At 45.8% G+C, this 21,717-nt stretch overlaps 1 protein-coding gene across 5 annotated transcripts in view; it reads right to left on the bottom strand.

Moving 5' to 3' along the window:
* The window catches only part of SCLT1 (sodium channel and clathrin linker 1), a 419,430-nt gene extending 397,744 nt beyond the window's left edge, over nucleotides 1-21,686 (bottom strand). For 2 of the 5 annotated variants that reach the window (XM_069242146.1, XM_069242157.1), the window contains exon 1: nucleotides 21,579-21,646. The gene's annotated coding sequence lies outside the window, so the exon portion shown is untranslated. Of the gene's footprint in view, nucleotides 1-21,578 lie in introns of all 5 variants that reach the window. The other 3 variants (XM_069242161.1, XM_069242151.1, XM_069242154.1) reach the window with 3 other exon arrangements.
* Between the last annotated feature and the right edge of the window lie 31 nt (nucleotides 21,687-21,717).

Genomic DNA, 21,717 nt, shown 5'->3' with positions numbered 1-21,717 from the left:
TCCTATCCTCTCACTGAGGGTACACTCTAAGATACTTTGGCATATTGTCATAAAAATAAAGTACCTTTATTTTTAGTATAACTGTGTATTGTGTTTTCTTATGATATTGTGCATATGACACTAAGTGGTACTGTAGTAGCTTCACACGTCTCCTAGTTCAGCCTAAGCTGCTCTGCTAAGCTACCATTATCTATCAGCCTAAGCTGCTAGACACCCTATACACTAATAAGGGATAACTGGGCCTGGTGCAAGGTGCAAGTACCCCTTGGTACTCACTACAAGCCAGTCCAGCCTCCTACATTGGTTGTGCAGTGGTGGGATAAGTGCTTTGAGACTACTTACCACTCTTGTCATTGTACTTTTCATAAGAGAAAAATATACAAAACAAGGTCAGTGTATATACACATAGCCAAAAAGTTTTGCATTTCCTCTTTTCACTCTTTTCTAAGTGCTGAAAAGTACTTCTAAACTTTCAAAAAGTTCTTAAAAGTTTAAAAAGTTTTTTTCTGTCTTTCCAAAAAGTTCTGAAAACTTTTTTTTCTTTGTCTATCACTTTAACTCTCTCTAAAAATGTCTGGCACAGGCCAAAAAGTTGAACTGTCCAAACTTGCATATGATCACCTTAGCTGGAAAGGAGCAAGGAGTCTCTGCATAGAGAGAGGTTTGAGTGTAGGGAAGAATCCTTCTTTAGAACTGTTAATTAATATGCTTAGAGTACAGGATAAGGCCATAAGTGCCCAATCTGTTGAAAAAGTAGCTAATGGTTCTCAATCTGATCCAGGGACTCCCCCAGGAAAAGGTTCAGGAAAGAAACTTCTCAGCCTGCCCATTACTAGACAGTCTAGCATAGTTGGTACAGAGGTTGAATCACATCATACTGATGATGTGCTCTCACATTATACTGGTAGCCAAGCTGTTAGGGTGCCCTCTGTAAGGGACAGGTCTCCTTCTGTTCATTCCCATCATACCTCTGTATCTAGAAATGTCCCTCCCACCCACCCTGATGACAGATTGTTGGAAAGGGAGCTCAATAGATTGAGAGTGGAGCAAACCAGACTGAAGCTCAAGAAGCAACAGCTGGATTTGGCTAGACAGTCTTTAGAAATAGAGAGGGAAAGACAGAAAATGGGTTTAGATACCCATGGTGGCAGCAGCAGTATTCCCCATAGTCATCCTGCAAAAGAGCATGATTCCAGGAATCTGCATAAGATAGTTCCCCCTTACAAGGAGGGGGATGACATTAACAAGTGGTTTGCTGCACTTGAGAGGGCCTGTGCTGTACAGGATGTCCCTCAAAAGCAGTGGGCTGCTATCCTATGGCTATCATTTACTGGAAAAGGTAGGGATAGGCTCCTTACTGTAAAAGAAAATGATGCTAACAATTTCCAAGTTCTTAAGAGTGCACTCCTGGATGGTTATGGCTTAACCACTGAACAGTACAGGATCAAGTTCAGAGATACCAAAAAGGAGTCTTCACAAGACTGGGTTGATTTCATTGACCAGGCAGTGAAGGCCTTGGAGGGGTGGTTACATGGCAGTAAAGTTACTGATTATGACAGCCTGTATAACTTAATCCTGAGAGAGCATATTCTTAATAATTGTGTGTCTGATTTGTTGCACCAGTACTTGGTGGACTCTGATCTGACCTCTCCCCAAGAATTGGGAAAGAAGGCAGACAAATGGGTCAGAACAAGAGTGAACAGAAAAGTTCATACAGGGGGTGACAAAGATGGCAACAAAAAGAAGGATGGTAAGTCTTCTGACAAGGGTGGGGACAAATCTAAAAATGAGTCTTCATCAGGCCCACAAAAACACTCTGGTGGGGGTGGTGGGCCCAAATCCTCCTTTAATCAGAACAAGGAAAAGAAACCATGGTGCTATTTATGTAAGATAAAAGGCCATTGGACAACAGATCCCAGTTGTCCAAAGAAAGGCACCCCAGCTCCTACCACTACAACCCCTACTGCTACACCTAGTGTCCCTACTAATAGCAGTGGTGGTGGGAGCAAACCTACTAATAGCCAATCCAAGGGAGTAGCTGGGCTCACTTTTGGTAATTTAGTTGGGGTTGGTCTAATTAGGGAGACCACAGAGGCTACTTTAGTCTCTGAAGGGGCTATTGACTTAGCCACTTTGGTTGCTTGCCCCCATAACTTGGAGAAGTACAAGCAACTAACCCTAATAAATGGTGTTGAGGTCCAGGCCTACAGGGACACAGGTGCCAGTGTCACAATGGTGATTGAGAAACTGGTGCACCCTGAACAACACATACTTGGACACCAGTACCAAGTAACCGATGCTCACAACATAACACAAAGCCACCCCATGGCTGTTGTAAATCTCAACTGGGGGGGGGTATCTGGTCCAAAGAAAGTTGTGGTAGCTTCAGATTTACCTGTAGACTGTCTATTAGGGAATGATTTGGAGACATCAGCTTGGTCAGATGTGGAGTTGGAGGCCCATGCAGCAATGCTGGGCATCCCAGGGCATATTTTTGCTTTGACAAGGGCTCAGGCCAAAAAGCAAAAAGGACAGGGAAGCTTGGATCCTGGAACAATGGACCAAGTGCTCCCTAAAGCTAGGGCTAGTAGAAGCAAACCACTTCCTACTATCCCTCCCTCTACAGTGGATTCTACTTCTGAGGAAGAAGAATTCCCTCCCTGTGCAGAACCTACACCAGAGGAGCTGGAAGCAGACACTGCTGAGCTTTTGGGTGAAGGGGGGCCTGCCAGAGAGGAGCTGAGTGTGGCACAGCAAACCTGTCCCACATTAGAGGGTCTCAGACAGCAAGCTGTCAAACAGGCTAATGGGGATGTCAGTGACTCACACAGAGTTTACTGGGAGGACAACCTCTTGTACACTGAGCAAAGGGATCCTAAACCTGGAGCTGCCAGGAGATTAGTGATTCCTCAGGAGTACAGAAAGTTCCTCCTAACACTGGCACATGACATTCCCTTAGCTGGGCACCTGGGTCAACTGAAAACTTGGGACAGATTGGTACCACTGTTTCATTGGCCTAGGATGTCTGAGGACACAAAAGAATTTTGTAAGTCCTGTGAAACCTGTCAAGCCAGTGGCAAGACAGGTGGCACTCCAAAGGCACCCCTTATCCCACTGCCTGTGGTTGGGGTTCCCTTTGAAAGGGTAGGGGTTGACATAGTTGGCCCCCTTGACCCTCCTACTGCTTCAGGCAATAGGTTTATCTTGGTGGTAGTGGACCATGCCACAAGATATCCTGAAGCTATTCCTTTAAGGACCACTACAGCTCCTGCAGTGGCAAAGGCCCTCCTGGGAATATTTTCCAGGGTGGGCTTCCCAAAGGAAGTAGTATCAGACAGAGGAAGCAATTTCATGTCTGCATACTTAAAGGCCATGTGGAAGGAGTGTGGTGTAACTTACAAGTTCACAACACCCTATCATCCACAAACAAATGGACTGGTGGAGAGATTTAATAAAACTCTCAAGGGCATGATTATGGGACTCCCTGAAAAACTCCGCAGGAGATGGGATATCCTTCTACCATGCCTCCTTTTTGCCTACAGGGAGGTACCCCAGAAAGGAGTGGGCTTCAGCCCCTTTGAACTTCTTTTTGGACACCCTGTTAGGGGTCCACTCACACTTGTAAAGGAGGGTTGGGAACAACCTTTAAAAGCTCCTAAGCAGGATATTGTGGATTATGTACTTGGCCTCAGATCAAGGATGGCTGAGTACATGAAAAAGGCCAGTAAAAACCTTCAGGCCAGCCAAGAGCTCCAGAAGCAATGGCATGATCAGAAGGCTGTTTTGGTTCAGTACCAACCAGGGCAGAAAGTGTGGGTCTTGGAGCCTGTGGCCCCAAGACCACTCCAAGATAAATGGAGTGGTCCACACACAATTGTTGAAAAGAAGGGTGAAGTCACCTACTTGGTTGACTTAGGCACTGCCAGGAGTCCCCTTAGGGTGCTCCATGTCAACCGCCTGAAACCCTACTATGACAGGGCTGATCTCACCCTGCTCATGGCAACAGATGAGGGACAGGAAGAAGACAGTGATCCTCTACCTGATCTCTTCTCTTCCACAGAACAAGATGCTCTTGTGGAAGGTGTAGTTTTGGCTGATTGTCTTACTGCTGAGCAGAAAGATAATTGCATAAATCTCCTAGGACAATTTTCAGAACTCTTCTCCATTGTGCCAGGCACCACTTCTTGGTGTGAGCACACTATAGATACTGGAGACAGTTTACCTGTCAAAAGTAAGATCTATAGGCAGCCTGACCATGTCAGGGACTGCATAAAGCAAGAGGTTCAGAAAATGTTGGAACTAGGAGTGGTTGAGCACTCTGACAGTCCATGGGCTTCTCCTGTGGTACTGGTACCAAAACCCAATTCTAAAGATGGAAAGAAGGAAATGAGGTTTTGTGTAGACTATAGAGGTCTCAACTTGGTAACCAAAACAGATGCTCACCCTATACCCAGGGCAGATGAGCTAATAGATACACTGGCATCTGCCAAGTATCTAAGCACTTTTGATTTGACTGCAGGGTATTGGCAGATCAAAATATCAGAAGATGCTAAACCTAAAACTGCATTTTCGACCATTGGAGGACATTACCAGTTTACTGTAATGCCTTTTGGTTTGAAAAATGCACCTGCCACTTTTCAGAGGTTGGTGAACACAGTCCTGCAAGGGCTGGAAGCTTTCAGTGCAGCATATTTGGATGATATAGCTGTCTTTAGCTCCAGCTGGGATGATCACCTGGTCCACCTATGGAAAGTTTTGGAGGCCCTGCAAAAGGCAGGCCTCACTATCAAGGCTTCAAAGTGCCAGATAGGGCAGGGTAAGGTGGTTTATCTGGGACACCTTGTTGGTGGGGAACAGATTGCACCACTTCAGGGGAAAATCCAAACTATTATTGATTGGGTTCCCCCTACCACTCAGACTCAGGTGAGAGCCTTCCTAGGCCTCACTGGGTATTACAGGAGGTTCATTAAGAACTATGGCTCCATTGCAGCCCCTCTTAATGACCTCACATCCAAGAAAATGCCTAAAAAGGTATTATGGACAGCAAACTGTCAGAAAGCTTTTGAGGAGCTGAAGCAGGCCATGTGCTCTGCACCTGTCCTGAAAAGCCCTTGTTACTCTAAAAAATTCTATGTCCAAACTGATGCATCTGAATTAGGAGTAGGGGCAGTCCTATCACAACTTAATTCTGAGGGCCAGGATCAACCTGTTGCTTTTATTAGTAGAAGGTTGACCCCTAGAGAAAAGCGTTGGTCTGCCATTGAGAGGGAGGCCTTTGCTGTGGTCTGGGCTCTGAAGAAGTTGAGGCCATACCTGTTTGGCACTCACTTCATTGTTCAGACAGACCACAAACCTCTACTTTGGCTAAAACAAATGAAAGGTGAAAATCCTAAATTGTTGAGGTGGTCCATATCCCTACAGGGAATGGACTATACAGTGGAACATAGACCTGGGAGTAGCCACTCCAATGCAGATGGACTCTCCAGATATTTCCACTTAGACAATGAAGACTCATCAGGTAATGGCTAGTCTTATTGTCCTTCGTTTGGGGGGGGGTTGTGTAGGAAAGTACCATCTTGCCTGGCATGTTACCCCCATTTTTCACTGTATATATGTTGTTTTAGTTGTATGTGTCACTGGGACCCTGGTAACCCAGGGCCCCAGTGCTCATAAGTGTGCCTGTATGTGTTACCTGTGTAGTGACTAACTGTCTCACTGAGGCTCTGCTAATCAGAACCTCAGTGGTTATGCTCTCTCATTTCTTTCCAAATTGTCACTGACAGGCTAGTGACCATTTTTACCAATTTACATTGGCTTACTGGAACACCCTTATAATCCCCTAGTATATGGTACTGAGGTACCCAGGGTATTGGGGTTCCAGGAGATCCCTATGGGCTGCAGCATTTCTTTTGCCACCCATAGGGAGCTCTGACAATTCTTACACAGGCCTGCCACTGCAGCCTGAGTGAAATAACGTCCACGTTATTTCACAGCCATTTTACACTGCACTTAAGTAACTTATAAGTCACCTATATGTCTAACCTTTACCTGGTAAAGGTTGGGTGCAAAGTTACTTAGTGTGAGGGCACCCTGGCACTAGCCAAGGTGCCCCCACATTGTTCAGAGCCAATTCACTGAACTTTGTGAGTGCGGGGACACCATTACACACGTGCACTACATATAGGTCACTACCTATATGTAGCTTCACCATGGTAACTCCGAATATGGCCATGTAACATGTCTATGATCATGGAATTGCCCCCTCTATGCCATCCTGGCATTGTTGGTACAATTCCATGATCCCAGTGGTCTGTAGCACAGACCCTGGTACTGCCAGACTGCCCTTCCTGGGGTTTCTCTGCAGCTGCTGCTGCTGCCAACCCCTCAGACAGGCATCTGCCCTCCTGGGGTCCAGCCAGGCCTGGCCCAGGATGGCAGAACAAAGAACTTCCTCTGAGAGAGGGTGTGACACCCTCTCCCTTTGGAAAATGGTGTGAAGGCAGGGGAGGAGTAGCCTCCCCCAGCCTCTGGAAATGCTTTGTTGGGCACAGAGGTGCCCAATTCTGCATAAGCCAGTCTACACCGGTTCAGGGACCCCTTAGCCCCTGCTCTGGCGCGAAACTGGACAAAGGAAAGGGGAGTGACCACTCCCCTGACCTGCACCTCCCCTGGGAGGTGTCCAGAGCTCCTCCAGTGTGCTCCAGACCTCTGCCATCTTGGAAACAGAGGTGCTGCTGGCACACTGGACTGCTCTGAGTGGCCAGTGCCACCAGGTGACGTCAGAGACTCCTTGTGATAGGCTCCTTCAGGTGTTAGTAGCCTTTCCTCTCTCCTAGGTAGCCAAACCCTCTTTTCTGGCTATTTAGGGTCTCTGTCTCTGGGGAAACTTTAGATAACGAATGCATGAGCTCAGCCGAGTTCCTCTGCATCTCCCTCTTCACCTTCTGATAAGGAATCGACCGCTGACCGCGCTGGAAGCCTGCAAACCTGCAACATAGTAGCAAAGACGACTACTGCAACTCTGTAACGCTGATCCTGCCGCCTTCTCGACTGTTTTCCTGCTTGTGCATGCTGTGGGGGTAGTCTGCCTCCTCTCTGCACCAGAAGCTCCGAAGAAATCTCCCGTGGGTCGACGGAATCTTCCCCCTGCAACCGCAGGCACCAAAAAGCTGCATTACCGGTCCCTTGGGTCTCCTCTCAGCACGACGAGCGAGGTCCCTCGAATCCAGCGACACCGTCCAAGTGACCCCCACAGTCCAGTGACTCTTCAGCCCAAGTTTGGTGGAGGTAAGTCCTTGCCTCACCTCGCTGGGCTGCATTGCTGGGAACCGCGACTTTGCAAGCTACTCCGGCCCCTGTGCACTTCCGGCGGAAATCCTTCGTGCACAGCCAAGCCTGGGTCCACGGCACTCTAACCTGCATTGCACGACTTTCTAAGTTGGTCTCCGGCGACGTGGGACTCCTTTGTGCAACTTCGGCGAGCACCGTTTCACGCATCCTCGTAGTGCCTGTTTCTGGCACTTCTCCGGGTGCTACCTGCTTCAGTGAGGGCTCTTTGTCTTGCTCGACGTCCCCTCTCTCTGCAGGTCCAATTTGCGACCTCCTGGTCCCTCCTGGGCCCCAGCAGCGTCCAAAAACGCCAAACGCACGATTTGCGTGTAGCAAGGCTTGTTGGCGTCCATCCGGCGGGAAAACACTTCTGCACGACTCTCCAAGGCGTGGGGGCTCCATCCTCCAAAGGGGAAGTCTCTAGCCCTTGTCGTTCCTGCAGTATTCACAGTTCTTCAGCCTAGTAAGAGCTTCTTTGCACCAACCGCTGGCATTTCTTGGGCATCTGCCCATCTCCGAGCTGCTTGTGACTTTTGGACTTGGTCCCCTTGTTCCACAGGTACCCTCAGTCAGGAATCCATCGTTGTTGCATTGCTGATTTGTGTTTTCCTTGCATTTTCCCTCTAACACGACTATTTTTGTCCTTAGGGGAACTTTGGTGCACTTTGCACTCACTTTTCAGGGTCTTGGGGAGGGTTATTTTTCTAACTCTCACTATTTTCTAATAGTCCCAGCGACCCTCTACAAGGTCACATAGGTTTGGGGTCCATTCGTGGTTCGCATTCCACTTCTGGAGTATATGGTTTGTGTTGCCCCTATCCCTATGTTTCCCCATTGCATCCTATTGTAACTATACATTGTTTGCACTGTTTTCTAAGACTATACTGCATATTTTTGCTATTGTGTATATATATCTTGTGTATATTTCCTATCCTCTCACTGAGGGTACACTCTAAGATACTTTGGCATATTGTCATAAAAATAAAGTACCTTTATTTTTAGTATAACTGTGTATTGTGTTTTCTTATGATATTGTGCATATGACACTAAGTGGTACTGTAGTAGCTTCACACGTCTCCTAGTTCAGCCTAAGCTGCTCTGCTAAGCTACCATTATCTATCAGCCTAAGCTGCTAGACACCCTATACACTAATAAGGGATAACTGGGCCTGGTGCAAGGTGCAAGTACCCCTTGGTACTCACTACAAGCCAGTCCAGCCTCCTACAAGGCTGAACTAGGAGACATGCAAAGCTCCTACTATACCACTTATATCACTTAGCACTATATCATAAGAAACACAATACTCAAAGTTACTAAAAATAAAGGTACTTTATTTTAGTGACAATATGCCAAAAGTATCTCAGAGGATATACTCCCTTAGGAGGTAAGTAATATACACAAAATATACACACAAATCAAAATCAGGTAAGTACAACACTTAGAAAAGTAGTGCAAACACTGTAGAACACAATAGAATGCAATAGAAGACAAAGGCCTAGGGGCAACACAAACCATATACTCCAAAAGTGAAATGCAAACCACGAATGGACCCCAAGGCTAGTGTAGTGTGTAGAGGGTCACTGGGAGTTTAAGAAAACACTAAGGGTGTCCAAGATACCCCACCCCAAGACCCTGAGAAGTGGGAGTAAATTTACCCTACTACACCAGAAAGACAGTAAAGTCGAGATAGGGGATTCTGCAAAGACAACAACTGACTGCAAAGCACTGAAGACAGATTCCTGGACCTGAGGACCTGCAAAGGAAGGGGACCAAGTCCAAGAGTCACGCAAGGGTCCAGGAGCCCACTAAACCACGGATGAAGGTGCAAAACAGGCTTCCTCCGGGTGGAAGGAGCCGAAGATTCTGCAACAACGGAAGGTGCCAGGAACTCCTCCTTCGGTCGGAAGATGTCCCACGGCGTGCTGGAGGATGCAGAGTTGTTTCCATGCAGAAAGATCGCAAACAAGCCTTGCTAGCTTCAAGAGTCGCGGTTGAGGATTTTGGGTGCTGCTAGGGCCCAGGAAGGACCAGGAGGTCGCCCCTTGGAGGAGGAGACAGAGGGGGTGCTCAGCAACACAGTTAGCCCACGCAGCAGCAGGAAGCACCTGCAGAGGCACCTGAACAGGCGCTTAGAAGATCTGAGGATGGCAGTCGACTCGGAACAACAAAAGAGAGTCCCACGAAGTTGTAGTCCAACTCAGCGAGTTGGGCAATGCAGGACAGAGTGTTGGGGACCTGGGCTAGGCTGCGCATGAAAGAAGTCTTGCAAAAGTGCACAGAAGCCCGAGCAGCTGCAGTTCACGCAGTACACAGGATTACTGTCTGGCGTGGGCAGGCAGCACCCGCAGAAGCAACTGAACAGGCATTCAGAAGATCTGAGCACAGCGGTCGTCTCAGCACAACAAAAGAGGGTCCCACGAAGTCGGAGCCCAACTGAGCGAGTTGGGCAATGCAGGACGGAGTGCTGGGGATCTGGGCTAGGCTGTGCACAAAGGAAGTCTTGCAAAAGTGCACAGAAGCCCTAGCAGCTGCAGTGCACTCAGGTTTACTGTCTGGTGTGGGGAGGCAAGGACTTACCTCCACCAAATTTGGACAGAAGGGCCACTGGACTGTCGGGGACACTTGGATCCAGCTCCTGTGTTCCGGGGACTACGTTCGGCAAGATGAAAGGGGACCCAGAGGACCGGTGATGCAGAAGTTTGGTGCCTGCGTTAGCAGGGGGAAGATTCCGTCGACCCACTGGAGATTTCTTCTTGGCTTCCAGTGCAGAGTGAAGGCAGACAGCCCTCAGAGCATGCACCACCAGGAAACAGTCGAGAAAGCCAGTATGATGAGGTGCTACAATGTTGCTGGTAGTCTTCTTGCTGCTTTGTTGCAGTTTTGCAGGCGTCCTGGAGCAGTCAGCAGTCGATCCTTGGCAGAAGTCGAAGAGAGAAGTGCAGAGGAACTCTGGTGAGCTCTTGCATTCGTTATCTAGTGAGAAACCCACAGGAGAGACCCTAAATAGCCCTCAGAGGAGGATTGGCTACAGAGAGAGGTAAGCACCTATCAGGAGGGGTCTCTGACATCACCTGCTGGCACTGGCCACTCAGAGGTCTCCGTTGTGCCCTCACACCTCTGCAATCAAGATGGCAGAGGTCTGGGACACACTGGAGGAGCTCTGGGCACCTCCCCTGGGGAGGTGCTGGTCAGGGGGGTGGTCACTCCCCTTTCCTTTGGCCAGTTTCACGCCAGAACAGGGCTGGGGGGGTCCCTGAACCGGTGTAGACTGGCTTGTGCAAGGAGGGCACCATCTGTGCCCTTCAAAAGCATTTCCAGAGGCCAAGAGAGGCTACTCCTCTCAGGCCCTTAACACCTATTTCCAAAGGGAGAGGGTGTAACACCCTCTCTCAGAGGAAATCCTTTGTTCTGCCTTCCTGGGACTGGGCTGCCCAGGCCCCAGGGGGGCAGAAACCTGTCTGAGGGTTGGCAGCAGCGGTAGCTGCAGAGAAAACCCCGGAGAGCTAGTTTGGCAGTACCCGGGCTCTAGGCTGGAGCCCCGGGGATGCATGGAATTGTCCCCCCAATACCAGAATGGTATTGGGGTGACAATTCCATGATCCTAGACATGTTACATGGCCATGTTCGGAGTTACCATTGTGACGCTACATATAGGTATTGACCTATATGTAGTTCACGCGTGTAATGGTGTCCCCGCACTCACAAAGTCAGGGAAATTTGCCCTGAACAATGTGGGGGGCACCTTGGCAAGTGCCAGGGTGCCCTCACACTAAGTAACTTTGCACCTAACCTTTACTAAGTGAAGGTTAGACATATAGGTGACTTATAAGTTACTTAAGTGCAGTGTAAAATAGCTGTGAAATAACATGGACGTTATTTCATGCAGGCTCCAGTGGCAGTCCTCTGTAATCATTGTCTGAGCTCCCTATGGGTGGCAAAAGAAATGCTGCAGCCCATAGGGATCTCCTGGAACCCCAATACCCTGGGTACCTAGGTACCATATACTAGGGAATTATAAGGGTGTTCCAGTGTGCCAATGAGAATTGGTAAATTAGTCACTAGCCTGCAGTGACAATTTTAAAAGCAGAGAGAGCATAAACACAGATTCTGGTTAGCAGAGCCTCCGTGATACAGTTAGGCACCACACAGGGAACACATACAGGGCACACTTTATGAGCACCTGGGTCCTGGCTAGCAGCATCCCAGTGACACAGGCAAAAACAACATACATACAGGTAAAAAATGGGGGTAACATGCCAGGAAAGATGGTACTTTCCTACAGTACTCCACACCAGTTTAGGAAAATATATCTGAATAAAATAAGAAGAAAATGACAAAAATCCAATATACGCAAGTCAAGATATCACTTTTTAAAGGTTTAAATGAATTTCAATCCTTAAGAATCAGTGGTTGTATCCTTTTAACACACAGTACCTGGGATGAGTCAAAAATAAGGATGCAGAGGAAGAGATGCATCGAAAAGTAAAGCAAGGTGTCGGTTTTTCAGATGGAGCAAAGGGGATGCGTAGTTTCTTTCCACGCTGCAAGGCAATGAGTTGGTTTCCAGGAGTACAGCCTTGGATCCTCACTGAGATGCAGGGATATTTTGACGTTCAGGGACGATGCATGGGAAACAGCAGAAAACTTTAATCAGAGGCAACAGGTGTTGTGTTGATCCGGCAGGCAATGAGGTGATTTTCCAGCCGCGAGGCAGGCGCTGTGTCGATCCAGCGGGCGTTGCATTGAATTTTGCAGGCATTACACTGATTTTTGACGCAATGGATTTTCTCTTCTTTGGTGAAGTCTTTGATAGTCCTGAGACCCCAGAACAGGAGGCAAGCTCAATCCAAGCCCTTGGAGAGCACTTGAGGAGAAAGGCACAAGTCCTTCCAGCAGTCAGGGGTCAGCAGGGCAACATGCAGGCCAGCAGTCCTTCCAGCAAAGCAGTCCAGATGAGTACTCTGATCAGCCAGGTAGTACCTCTAACAGAGTCCAAAGTGCCTTTGAAGTGAAAGAAACTTCCACAAATGGTTTTGAGAGACCAAAGTGGAACAAACTTCCACAAATGGTTTTGAGAGACCTGTGGGGGGGTCATCAGTCCTTTGTGTGAGGGCAAGTCACTGTCCTTTGAGGTGTAAATGAGCCCCTCCACTTTTCCATCCTAGGGAAACCCATCTGTATGCAGATGCATGTCATGTGTTTATGGCTGTCTGGGTGGAATGCACAAGGGGAGCTGTCAACCAGCACAGACCAGATGTGGATTGGAGTCAGGCTGTAAGGCATAGATGGCATTAAGTGCAGAGAAATGCTACTTTCTAAAAGTGGCATTTCTAAAATAGTTATGTAGAATCCAACTACACCAGTAAGAAGGATTTATCACCACCATTCCAACCATACCAAATAGGACGAGTCTATTCCTCTCGGATCAGAAATTAACACTTAAAAGCATATAAGGGAATCTCTAATGCTGGCCTATGAGAGGAGCAGGCTTCCCAGTAGTGACAAGGGGCCAGATGTAGCAAAGGGTTTTTCCCATTCTGTGTCAATGGGAAAATGTGTTCGTACATACGGCCCAAAATGACTTTAGGAGTTTTCCACTATCAGGACACTTACAACTTATAAGTTCATGTCCTGCATTTTACTTACATAGCACCCTGCCCTATGGGTTATCTAGGCCTACCTTAGGGGTGACTGACATGGAAGAAAAGGGGAGTTTAAAGTTTAAAAAGTAGTTTTAAATGCCAAGTCAAAGTGGCAGTGACACTGCACATACAGGTCTAGCAATGTCAGTCCTGAGACATGGTTAAGGGGATACTTATGTGGGTGACACGATCAGTGCTGCAGGCCCACTAGTAGCATTTAATTTGCAGGCCCTGTGCCCATCTATTGCACTTTACTAGAGAGTTACAGGTAAATTAAATATGCCAATTGGGTATGAGCCAATGTTACCATTTGTAGGGGAGAAGGCACAAGCACTTTGTTCACTTTACCACTGCAGACCAGTGCTAGAGTCCTAAAACCAGCACAAAGGAGATAAGACAAATGGAAAAAGGAAGGTAAAAAGTTGGGGGCGACCACCCTAAGACTGTCAGGTCTAACAACACTCAACAGCAACTTACTCACCAGTACTACTCTTTTGCCTTCGTTTTCTACACTGTGAATTGTAAATCGCTAAAACTGTCTATCAGTTACCGTATGTATCATTTAAATTGCTAGTATGTAAACTTTGGAAAGAAGTAGAAACATGCAATAAACAAACAAAAAATAGAGACTGGTCAAGAATGGTCTGCATATAAATGTGCCCAAAATCATGTGGCACAGTGGGGGCAAATGAACAATGGGTTGGAATACTACCCAGAGCGAGTGTGAGCAATTGGACAAATTGCACGCATCCTCCCATCACCTTTGTGTGATGGAACATTTTGTTCAGAGCAAGGTGTAAGCTGAGAGACAACAACACTTGGATGAAGACTTTTGTGTAGAGAAAGGCAACCTGCTACATAAACAATACAGAGATACCTGCCCCACCCTACATCCTGTGCACTGTGCTAAAAGCAAGGACCATCTAACTGGTATACAAAAAGATTGAGTAACAGTTACTATGGAAAGTTCAATTTGTTAGGATTCCTTCATTTCAAAGGTTTGGGGAAGAATTCTGGATTTGATTGCACACCTGGAAAAGCAAATTCTCACCAAAGCTGTCACAAGCTGGACCCTCAAGCTTGTCCAGCATTTACTTTTCACTCTTGGCGCTATGCCCGTTTATGTAGAAGGTGGTGAAGCCAGAGATTGGATTGTAGCAATCTTTATTCCTGGAAAAGGACCATACAGCTTGACAGATGGAAAAGACCTGTGTTGCAGCACAAAGGAATTAGGAGTGCTGCACTGTAGAGAGAGGACCTACCCACTTTAGAAAGAGTAGAACCTAGCATTCAGCTTCTTGCGCACAATAGATCAAAGATACTGAACCTGCCACGACTTGAAGTTGCAATTGCTGCCCAGCCTAATAGATTCTCTCCTGAGGGGCATTTGCGGAGCTAGAGTGTTTCATGGTTGTTGCAGATGCCAAGACTGATCTCAGTGTGGTGCAGACATTGTGATGCCTATCAGTATGTCCCATGCATTGCCACACACCTGTTCCCAGTGAGTCATCTGGGATATCATAAGGGCCAGCAGCCTGCACTCTGCATTATACCTACCTGTCCCCCGTGTGCTGGTTGGCAACAATGACACTTGGTGGGCCAGTGAGCCTGCACTCCTATACACCTGCTCCCCTTTTTCCAGCAATGACACTGAGGCCTGTGAGTCACCTTTTTTTTTTTTAAACTGCCAACACCTTATCCTCCAGCAACACGAGGATCAGAGCAGACCTGCACTATTGGTGCACCTTTTTCCTCAAGTGTTAGTGCCCTACAACTTAGCTATACCTGTTTTGGCTACGAGGAGCCGTCCACTAGTGCTACTCATTCATTTCCGCTTCATCCTGACATTGTCTCTTTCTTCCAAACAGCCAATCCAGCAAATCTGGCTGATACATGTGAGTCCCCAACCTAACTCTCTGCATGCCTCCTTTGAAATTACCTACAAAGCTAGTTGGATGATTACAGACCAGCTCCAACAGCAGCAAAGAAATCTTTGCAGTCATCAAAGACTTCACCACACCCATAGCTGTCACAAGAAACGTCAAGCCATCACAAGATCTGTGCACTGAATCTTGAACTTCTTGTGCAGCAAGGTCACAACCATACACAGCAACTTTCCCTGCAACTGGACCCCATCCCTCACCAGAAGACTCCACTTGATCGAGGAAGTCAACACAATCACTACATGGGACACCACTAGCACAGAGGAAACCACAACAATCATGAAGCCCATTTACTCGGAGGCCCCGGAAGACCCCTTTCCCAACCATGCCTTCGACATAAGATCAACCCATATAAGGGAGGCTCCCGCCCATATCCTCCACACCTCCATCTGTAAAGCCACTGTTCTGGAACTGTAGAATCATGCAGCCATCAACACTCTTCTAAAGAAGCTCTCAGCCAACCAGACCAAACTCGCCAATTACCGACCAATATTCCTTCTTCCTTAACCAGCAAAAGTCCTTGAAAAAGCCATCAGCAAGCGCCTCTCCAACCACCCTGCCGAGCACCAGCTTCTCGAAACCACACAATCAGGATTCAGACCCAATCACAGCATGGAAACTGCCCTTATAGCAGCAATGGGTGACATCCAGATGATACTTCTAGACATATCAGCGTCCTTTATCACTGCCTACCATCCCATTGTAACTAAACAACTCCACAAAGCAGGGATCCTGGGACTAAGCTTTGAATTGATCTTCTCTTTCCTCACTGGAAGAACCCAACTGTCAACATGTCCACCTAGGCCTCTGAAGCACAAGCTCTTATTTGCATTATCCCGCAGGGTTCCTTGCCCAGCCCTAAGATCTTTAACATCTACATGACCCTGCTGGCTGACGTCATACAAGCTCACAACAAACATTGTCACGTAAGCTGACAACACGCACTTGATACTGTCACTCCGAGACAAAACAGCCAACAACAGAAACAAGCTCACCACATGCATGACAGAATGAAATGAAATGTAATTGCCTTATATTGAACTTGACAAGACTGAGGTGGTAGTCTTCAGAAAATATGCCTTGCCATGTGTCTCCACCTGGTGACCCAGTTACCTCGGACCCACCCCTATGCCCTGCTCACAAGCAAGAAACTTCAGAAACATAGATAAACTGGATATGACCACATAAGCCAATGCACTGGTCACAGCCTGCTTCAACACACTGAAGGAAATTGTCAACTGGCTACCAAATACCAGGAAAATGGTCACCCAAGCACTCATTGCCAGCAGACAGGACTATGGAAACACCATCCCAACCAGCTCACAAGAAGACTGCAGACTATTCAAAAATCAGCAGCCAGACTAGTCCTCAACGTTCCACGTCGAGCCCACATAACACCAGACATCAGGGAACTCCACTGCCCCCCCAACACACAAGTGTGCACACTTTAAACCCCTCATCCACACCTACAAAGCTCTACACAACATTGGTCCTGCCTACCTGAACAGCTGCATTCACTTCCACTAACCTTCCAGATACCTCCGCTCTGCCGGTCTCTAACTGGCCCACACTCCACACACAAGCAAAGTAAGGTGTTTGTGCCTTCTTGTATCTGCCCGCTAAAGCTTGGAACGTGCTCCTACATCAGAGCTTCCTCCTCTCTTCTTGACTTTCCCAAAGAAGCTGAATAACTGGCTTTTCGAGTAAGCCCCCAGGGATGGCCTCACATTCCTGCATCCTAGTGCCTGGATACCCTCATGGGCGATTACCACGCTATAAAAATGCTGATAACAAAACAAATGAGTTAATTAACTCTAATGGAAAATGGTGAAGATGAGCAGTGCCCAATGAGGTAAGGAAATACAGGCACTTGATGCAATTGGCCCCCCTGTGGCAGATCTCCAAGCTCAAGCATAAAAAGCCGGGCTTCAAGGTTATCTTTCAAAACAAAACTTAAGCATGGATATTTTAATACACCATGCTCCTGTCTATTAAAAGGTGGATGCCTTCAAAACATACAAACAAGTCTGCCGATCACCACAACAGTCGTGAGGCAAGAATCTGGGCAAAGGTGACATGCTGTATGGATTTCTGCCTCTTGTACAACTTTTCTTAGTGCTATCACTTGAGTTCTGGCAATTAACTAATAACTTGTTCAGCATTGCAGTAGGATGAATAGGGTTCACCAGCATATTTTTTTATCTATTATGGATTGCAGTCTTCGCTAAGAGTAACCAATTTTTTTTTCTAAGTATAAAGCAAAAGTGGCAGGTGAGAATCTTTAGAAAAATAGCAATTTTGTTGGATTTACATACAAGGAGGGTGAATATGAGTGAAAAGGGTGCAACACTGACGAAATGAGGATGAGTTGACAGATAAGAAAATTGGCATTTTTGAGTAAAAAATTGAAGTCTCAAGCACAAAGTAAGTGTTGTCAGGCATGAGACCACATCCTGAAATCTCATCCAGCAGGCTACTTCAAAATGTTGAGAGGTATGTATGCACACGAGCAGGACTTTACCTAGGACAGGTCCTACCAAGTCTCAGGTGTAGCTATAGTTAAAAACAGTTTTTTAAACGTGTTCCAATCAGGTCCGATATTCATGTCCTTTCGTGCACATTCATTTTCCAGGCAAAAACCTGGATCCGTTTTTCCACAGTGACTTAAAGAACCCCTTACGACATCTGAGAAATCCAGTTCCTGTTTACATTTCACATCATCTTACACTTCCTAAAGGTATTTGCATTTTGCAGACATTGTGTTTCTGTAGTTTTTTTCCGTGCAACGTCTGACTCTTATATAGTGCAAACTATAAATTCATTTGACCCTAAATATCTGGGTGAGTTCACATTGTCGAGGGGTGTTCAAGATGGAGCACGATTTAGAGCTCTAGAGTTGAGGCTGCAGGCAGTGTAAGTGTCTCACAGTGCCAATCAGTGTGCCATAAACGTGTTATGACTACATGCTGACCAAACCCTTGGCCACTCTTCAGAGGACACAGGCAATGGTCACATATGTGGCAACTGCAATTACAGTTTTATGTTAAAGTGTCTGAATGTGTTACACTGTTGTCAAAATACTGACAGTGACAGAAAGGAAACAACAACATCCTGCGTTTACATGTGAGGGACACAGAGTGCATGTGTTTATGGAAAAGGAACCACTGAAAAAGAGGTGACGCAAGAAAGTACATGCAAAAGGGACAATTGAAAAGACAGCTGGGAAAGAGCAGGGCTTTAAGTGGGATGAAAACACTTGGGGGGGTCTCTCAAGGGGGCGTGGCTGATGTGATGAAGGGCATGGCTGTCGAGTCTGCACATTACACTATGCACATCCAGGTAAAGATAAGAGGATTTATTGTGAATAAAAGACTAGCATGACTGCTCGCAGTAGCCTCCAGGGAGCAACTGACATCCTGGAATGTTCAGTGGCTCACTGGTGACCATCGCGTGCACACGTTCTAACTTAACCTCATTAGACTGGATTCAAAGGTAAATACAGCACATATTCCCTCTTAATGCAATTCACAACTTAATACTCTAAAATATTTAAATAAAAATAATACATAACCAATTGGGAACATTGTAATCATAGCATAACATACAACAATATAAACTACTGAAATGTTTACATATGTAAAGCAATACTATCTTGCAAGTATATAGGTCATAACATAAAAAGATGAAACCTTGAAAGATTGTGTGTATATATCAATAAAGCAACATAATCGTGCAGATAAGCAGGTAATTTGATTCCTCTTCAATATCTGCTACTCAATGAAGCATTCGGAGTTCTACTTTCCCCCGTCTCTTCGTGTACATTACTTTCTACAAGCTCCCCACTACTTGCACTATTTTCATTACTATCTTTATCATTTTTTCTTAACAACCGTCCTGAATCAGTCGACGCATCTTCATCCTCAAACGTCCACAATCCATCTTGCTCATTTTCTCCTTCCATTTCCTCTTCCTTTCCTTCATTTTGTTAGGTGACTCGTGACAGACCTTGCCATCTTCTAATCTCACAAAATTGTTAAAAATCTCTCTAACTTCTAAGGGCTTGGAAAACTTTGCATCACCCTTGCTTACTTAAATTGTAGTTTCACCCAGACTAGATCTCCTTCCTTTATCTTGCATTCACTATCCCCGTTTCTACAATCCTCATATATTTTGTATTCTTTTTGAGCACCCAAAATATTTTCCTTTACTTCAGTAGGTGACCAATTTAATAATCTGGACTTCCCCAGCCAACCTTGGTTATCCTTCATGTAAGGAACACTCCCTCTCATGATTGTGAATGGGCTGAATCAGGTCACAGTAGGTGTTGTGCGATACATCAAGACAGTGATTTTTATGCTTACTTTACAGCTCAAATTCTTACTTCTTGCCATTTGTAAAGATCCATTAATCACTCTATTGAATCTCTCAACTTATCCATTACCACTGGGATGGTATAAGGAAGTTAATTTGTGCTTAATGCCATTCTGCGCTAAAAAAATATTTCATAATTCCACTCTTTAACTGCACTCCATTGTCTGACAAGATAAGATATAGAGATATAGAGACCTTCCTTTGAAAGACACCTTCAAGGAATGCTACTACGGTATCAGCACTGATATCACAAACAAAATCTGCTTTAGCCCATTTAGAGTAATAGCCCATGATTACAAAGACATACCAATTACTACCATCTTCTTCACACACTGGGCCCATAATATCAACTCGTGTGGTTTCCAATGGCATGTCAGGACAAACATAGGATGTAGGGGTGGTCTCATTACTACTTGAGATTCATCAGCTCCCTTATACAAATCACATTCTCTGATAATCCTCTCTACCGCAAAGTCGATCTCTGACCACCAATAACTGCTCCGATTTTCTTTTTACTCTTTACTATGCCCAGATGTCCTTCATGGCACAATTTAATTATGGTATTTCTCAGTCCCTTGGGTGGTACCACCCTTGCACCTCACAAAATAGTTCCATCCATTATTGTCTATTTGTGACGCACTTCCCAAAAGCTCTTACAATCTTGCTTTAGAAGCCTGTTTAAGCAATCAGCCACTCTATTCTTGATTTCAGATACATAGAACACCTTGTACCAAAAATCCATTAACCTCAGAAACATTCTCGCTATCCTGTGAGTGGCATTGAGTAAACCCTTGAGGGTCAAGAGTTTTGCTAGAGGCTTGTGGTCACACCTAACCTCAACTTTATATCCCCAAATAACATTTCTAATATGTTCCAAACCCCACACAATCACTAGTGTCTCCTTCTCAATGACAGAGTATCTCTCTTCTGATAGAGTAAGTGCTCTTGAAGTGAAAGCTACTGTATACTCATTACCTTTGTTGTCTACCTGGTGGATCACAGCACCTAGACCTTTATTGCTACAATCTGAGGGGAGTATGCTCTTAAGGTTAGGGTCAAAACCATGTAAATTTTCTGCAGATTTGCTTTTTACTTTTTATATATTCAAACTCTTACTCTTGCTCCTTAGACCAATTGAATCTTACTTTGTTTTTTTAATAGTTGACGTAAATTGTACGTTTTTTTCCAAAAAGTTTCTAAAGCATTTTGCATAAAATTTGGCCAACCTTAAGAAGCACCTCAATTTATCCTTACTGGCTGGAGGCTGCTGCGAGCGGTCGTGCTGGTCTTTCTGTTATTCACTATCTTGAATATGTAGGGCAAGTAAATGAGGGTTCTTCTACATACAGGCTGTACGCCGCTTGTCGCCAAAATTGTTAAAGTCTGCACATTACACTACACACATCCAGGTAAAGATAAGAGGACTTATTGTGAATAAAAGACCAGCATGACTGCTCGCAGCAGCCTCCAGGGAACAACTGATATCCTGGAATTTCCAGTGGCTCACTGTTGACCATTGCGCACACACGTTCTAACTTAACCTCATTACATTGGATTCAAAGGTAAACAAAACAGTTTCTTAACCACACCTAAGCTAAAAATCTGTGCTTAGCATAGTGTGTCACCCAACTGGTATTTTGCTGCTTCTTTCTGTCATTGCATCAAGATATATAATGCAAGTAACATTACACCAACAACAAGCCAGGACTAATGGCTTTGTCAAAGGTTGTTAGTTGCATAAGATAAATAATCAATAGTGGTTTCGTTGTATAAAATATTCAAAATGCTTCAGTTCTAAAATGAAGAGACTGTAAAAGAACTATAACGAGTCTCTTTGAAGTTGCATCAAAGGCAGTTTTGGGTGGCCTGCTGCCAAGTTAAGATTTTCTTTTCACCCAGAGGGTAAGAGCATAAAAAAAGGAGATGGGGACCGGTCTCAGCACCTGCTTTTTAGAACTGACCCGCCCACCTAAAGCCCTGGGAAAGAGGAAGGCGGTGACTTGTCAAACATGCAAATGAGGGATTTCAGAAATACAAAGGGAGGCAAAGAGAGTAGGGGCTAACAGAGTTATAGACTGCAGATGAAAAAGGTGAGAACAGAAGTTATTGACACACTCCAAAGACTACTATCTCTTCCACCGACCAAGCCCGCCACTCGGACTCCCCACTCTGATGCCAACCTAGCAAGGACAGGTCAGATGCATACAAACACCTCAACTAAACACTCACACAACGCATACTGTGCTCTCCATACAGTCATAAGCTTCCCCAGACGCTATCTAATTTTCCATACCTGTCTAGCACCCTGCTTTCGCCGTGCCACTTACTAGCTGGTGCCTTCGCCTGTCTGCCTACCGAGCTGTATTTCTGAAATTAACCGCTTACACCTATACTTGTCACATGACCGACGTGTGCAACGTCGTTGCTAAGGA

This window comes from Pleurodeles waltl, chromosome 1_2 (assembly GCF_031143425.1).
Source record: "Pleurodeles waltl isolate 20211129_DDA chromosome 1_2, aPleWal1.hap1.20221129, whole genome shotgun sequence".
Classification (NCBI taxonomy): domain Eukaryota; kingdom Metazoa; phylum Chordata; class Amphibia; order Caudata; family Salamandridae; genus Pleurodeles; species Pleurodeles waltl.
The sequence above is the reverse complement of the archived record's forward strand: the minus strand, read 5'-3'. Positions and strand labels throughout refer to the sequence as shown.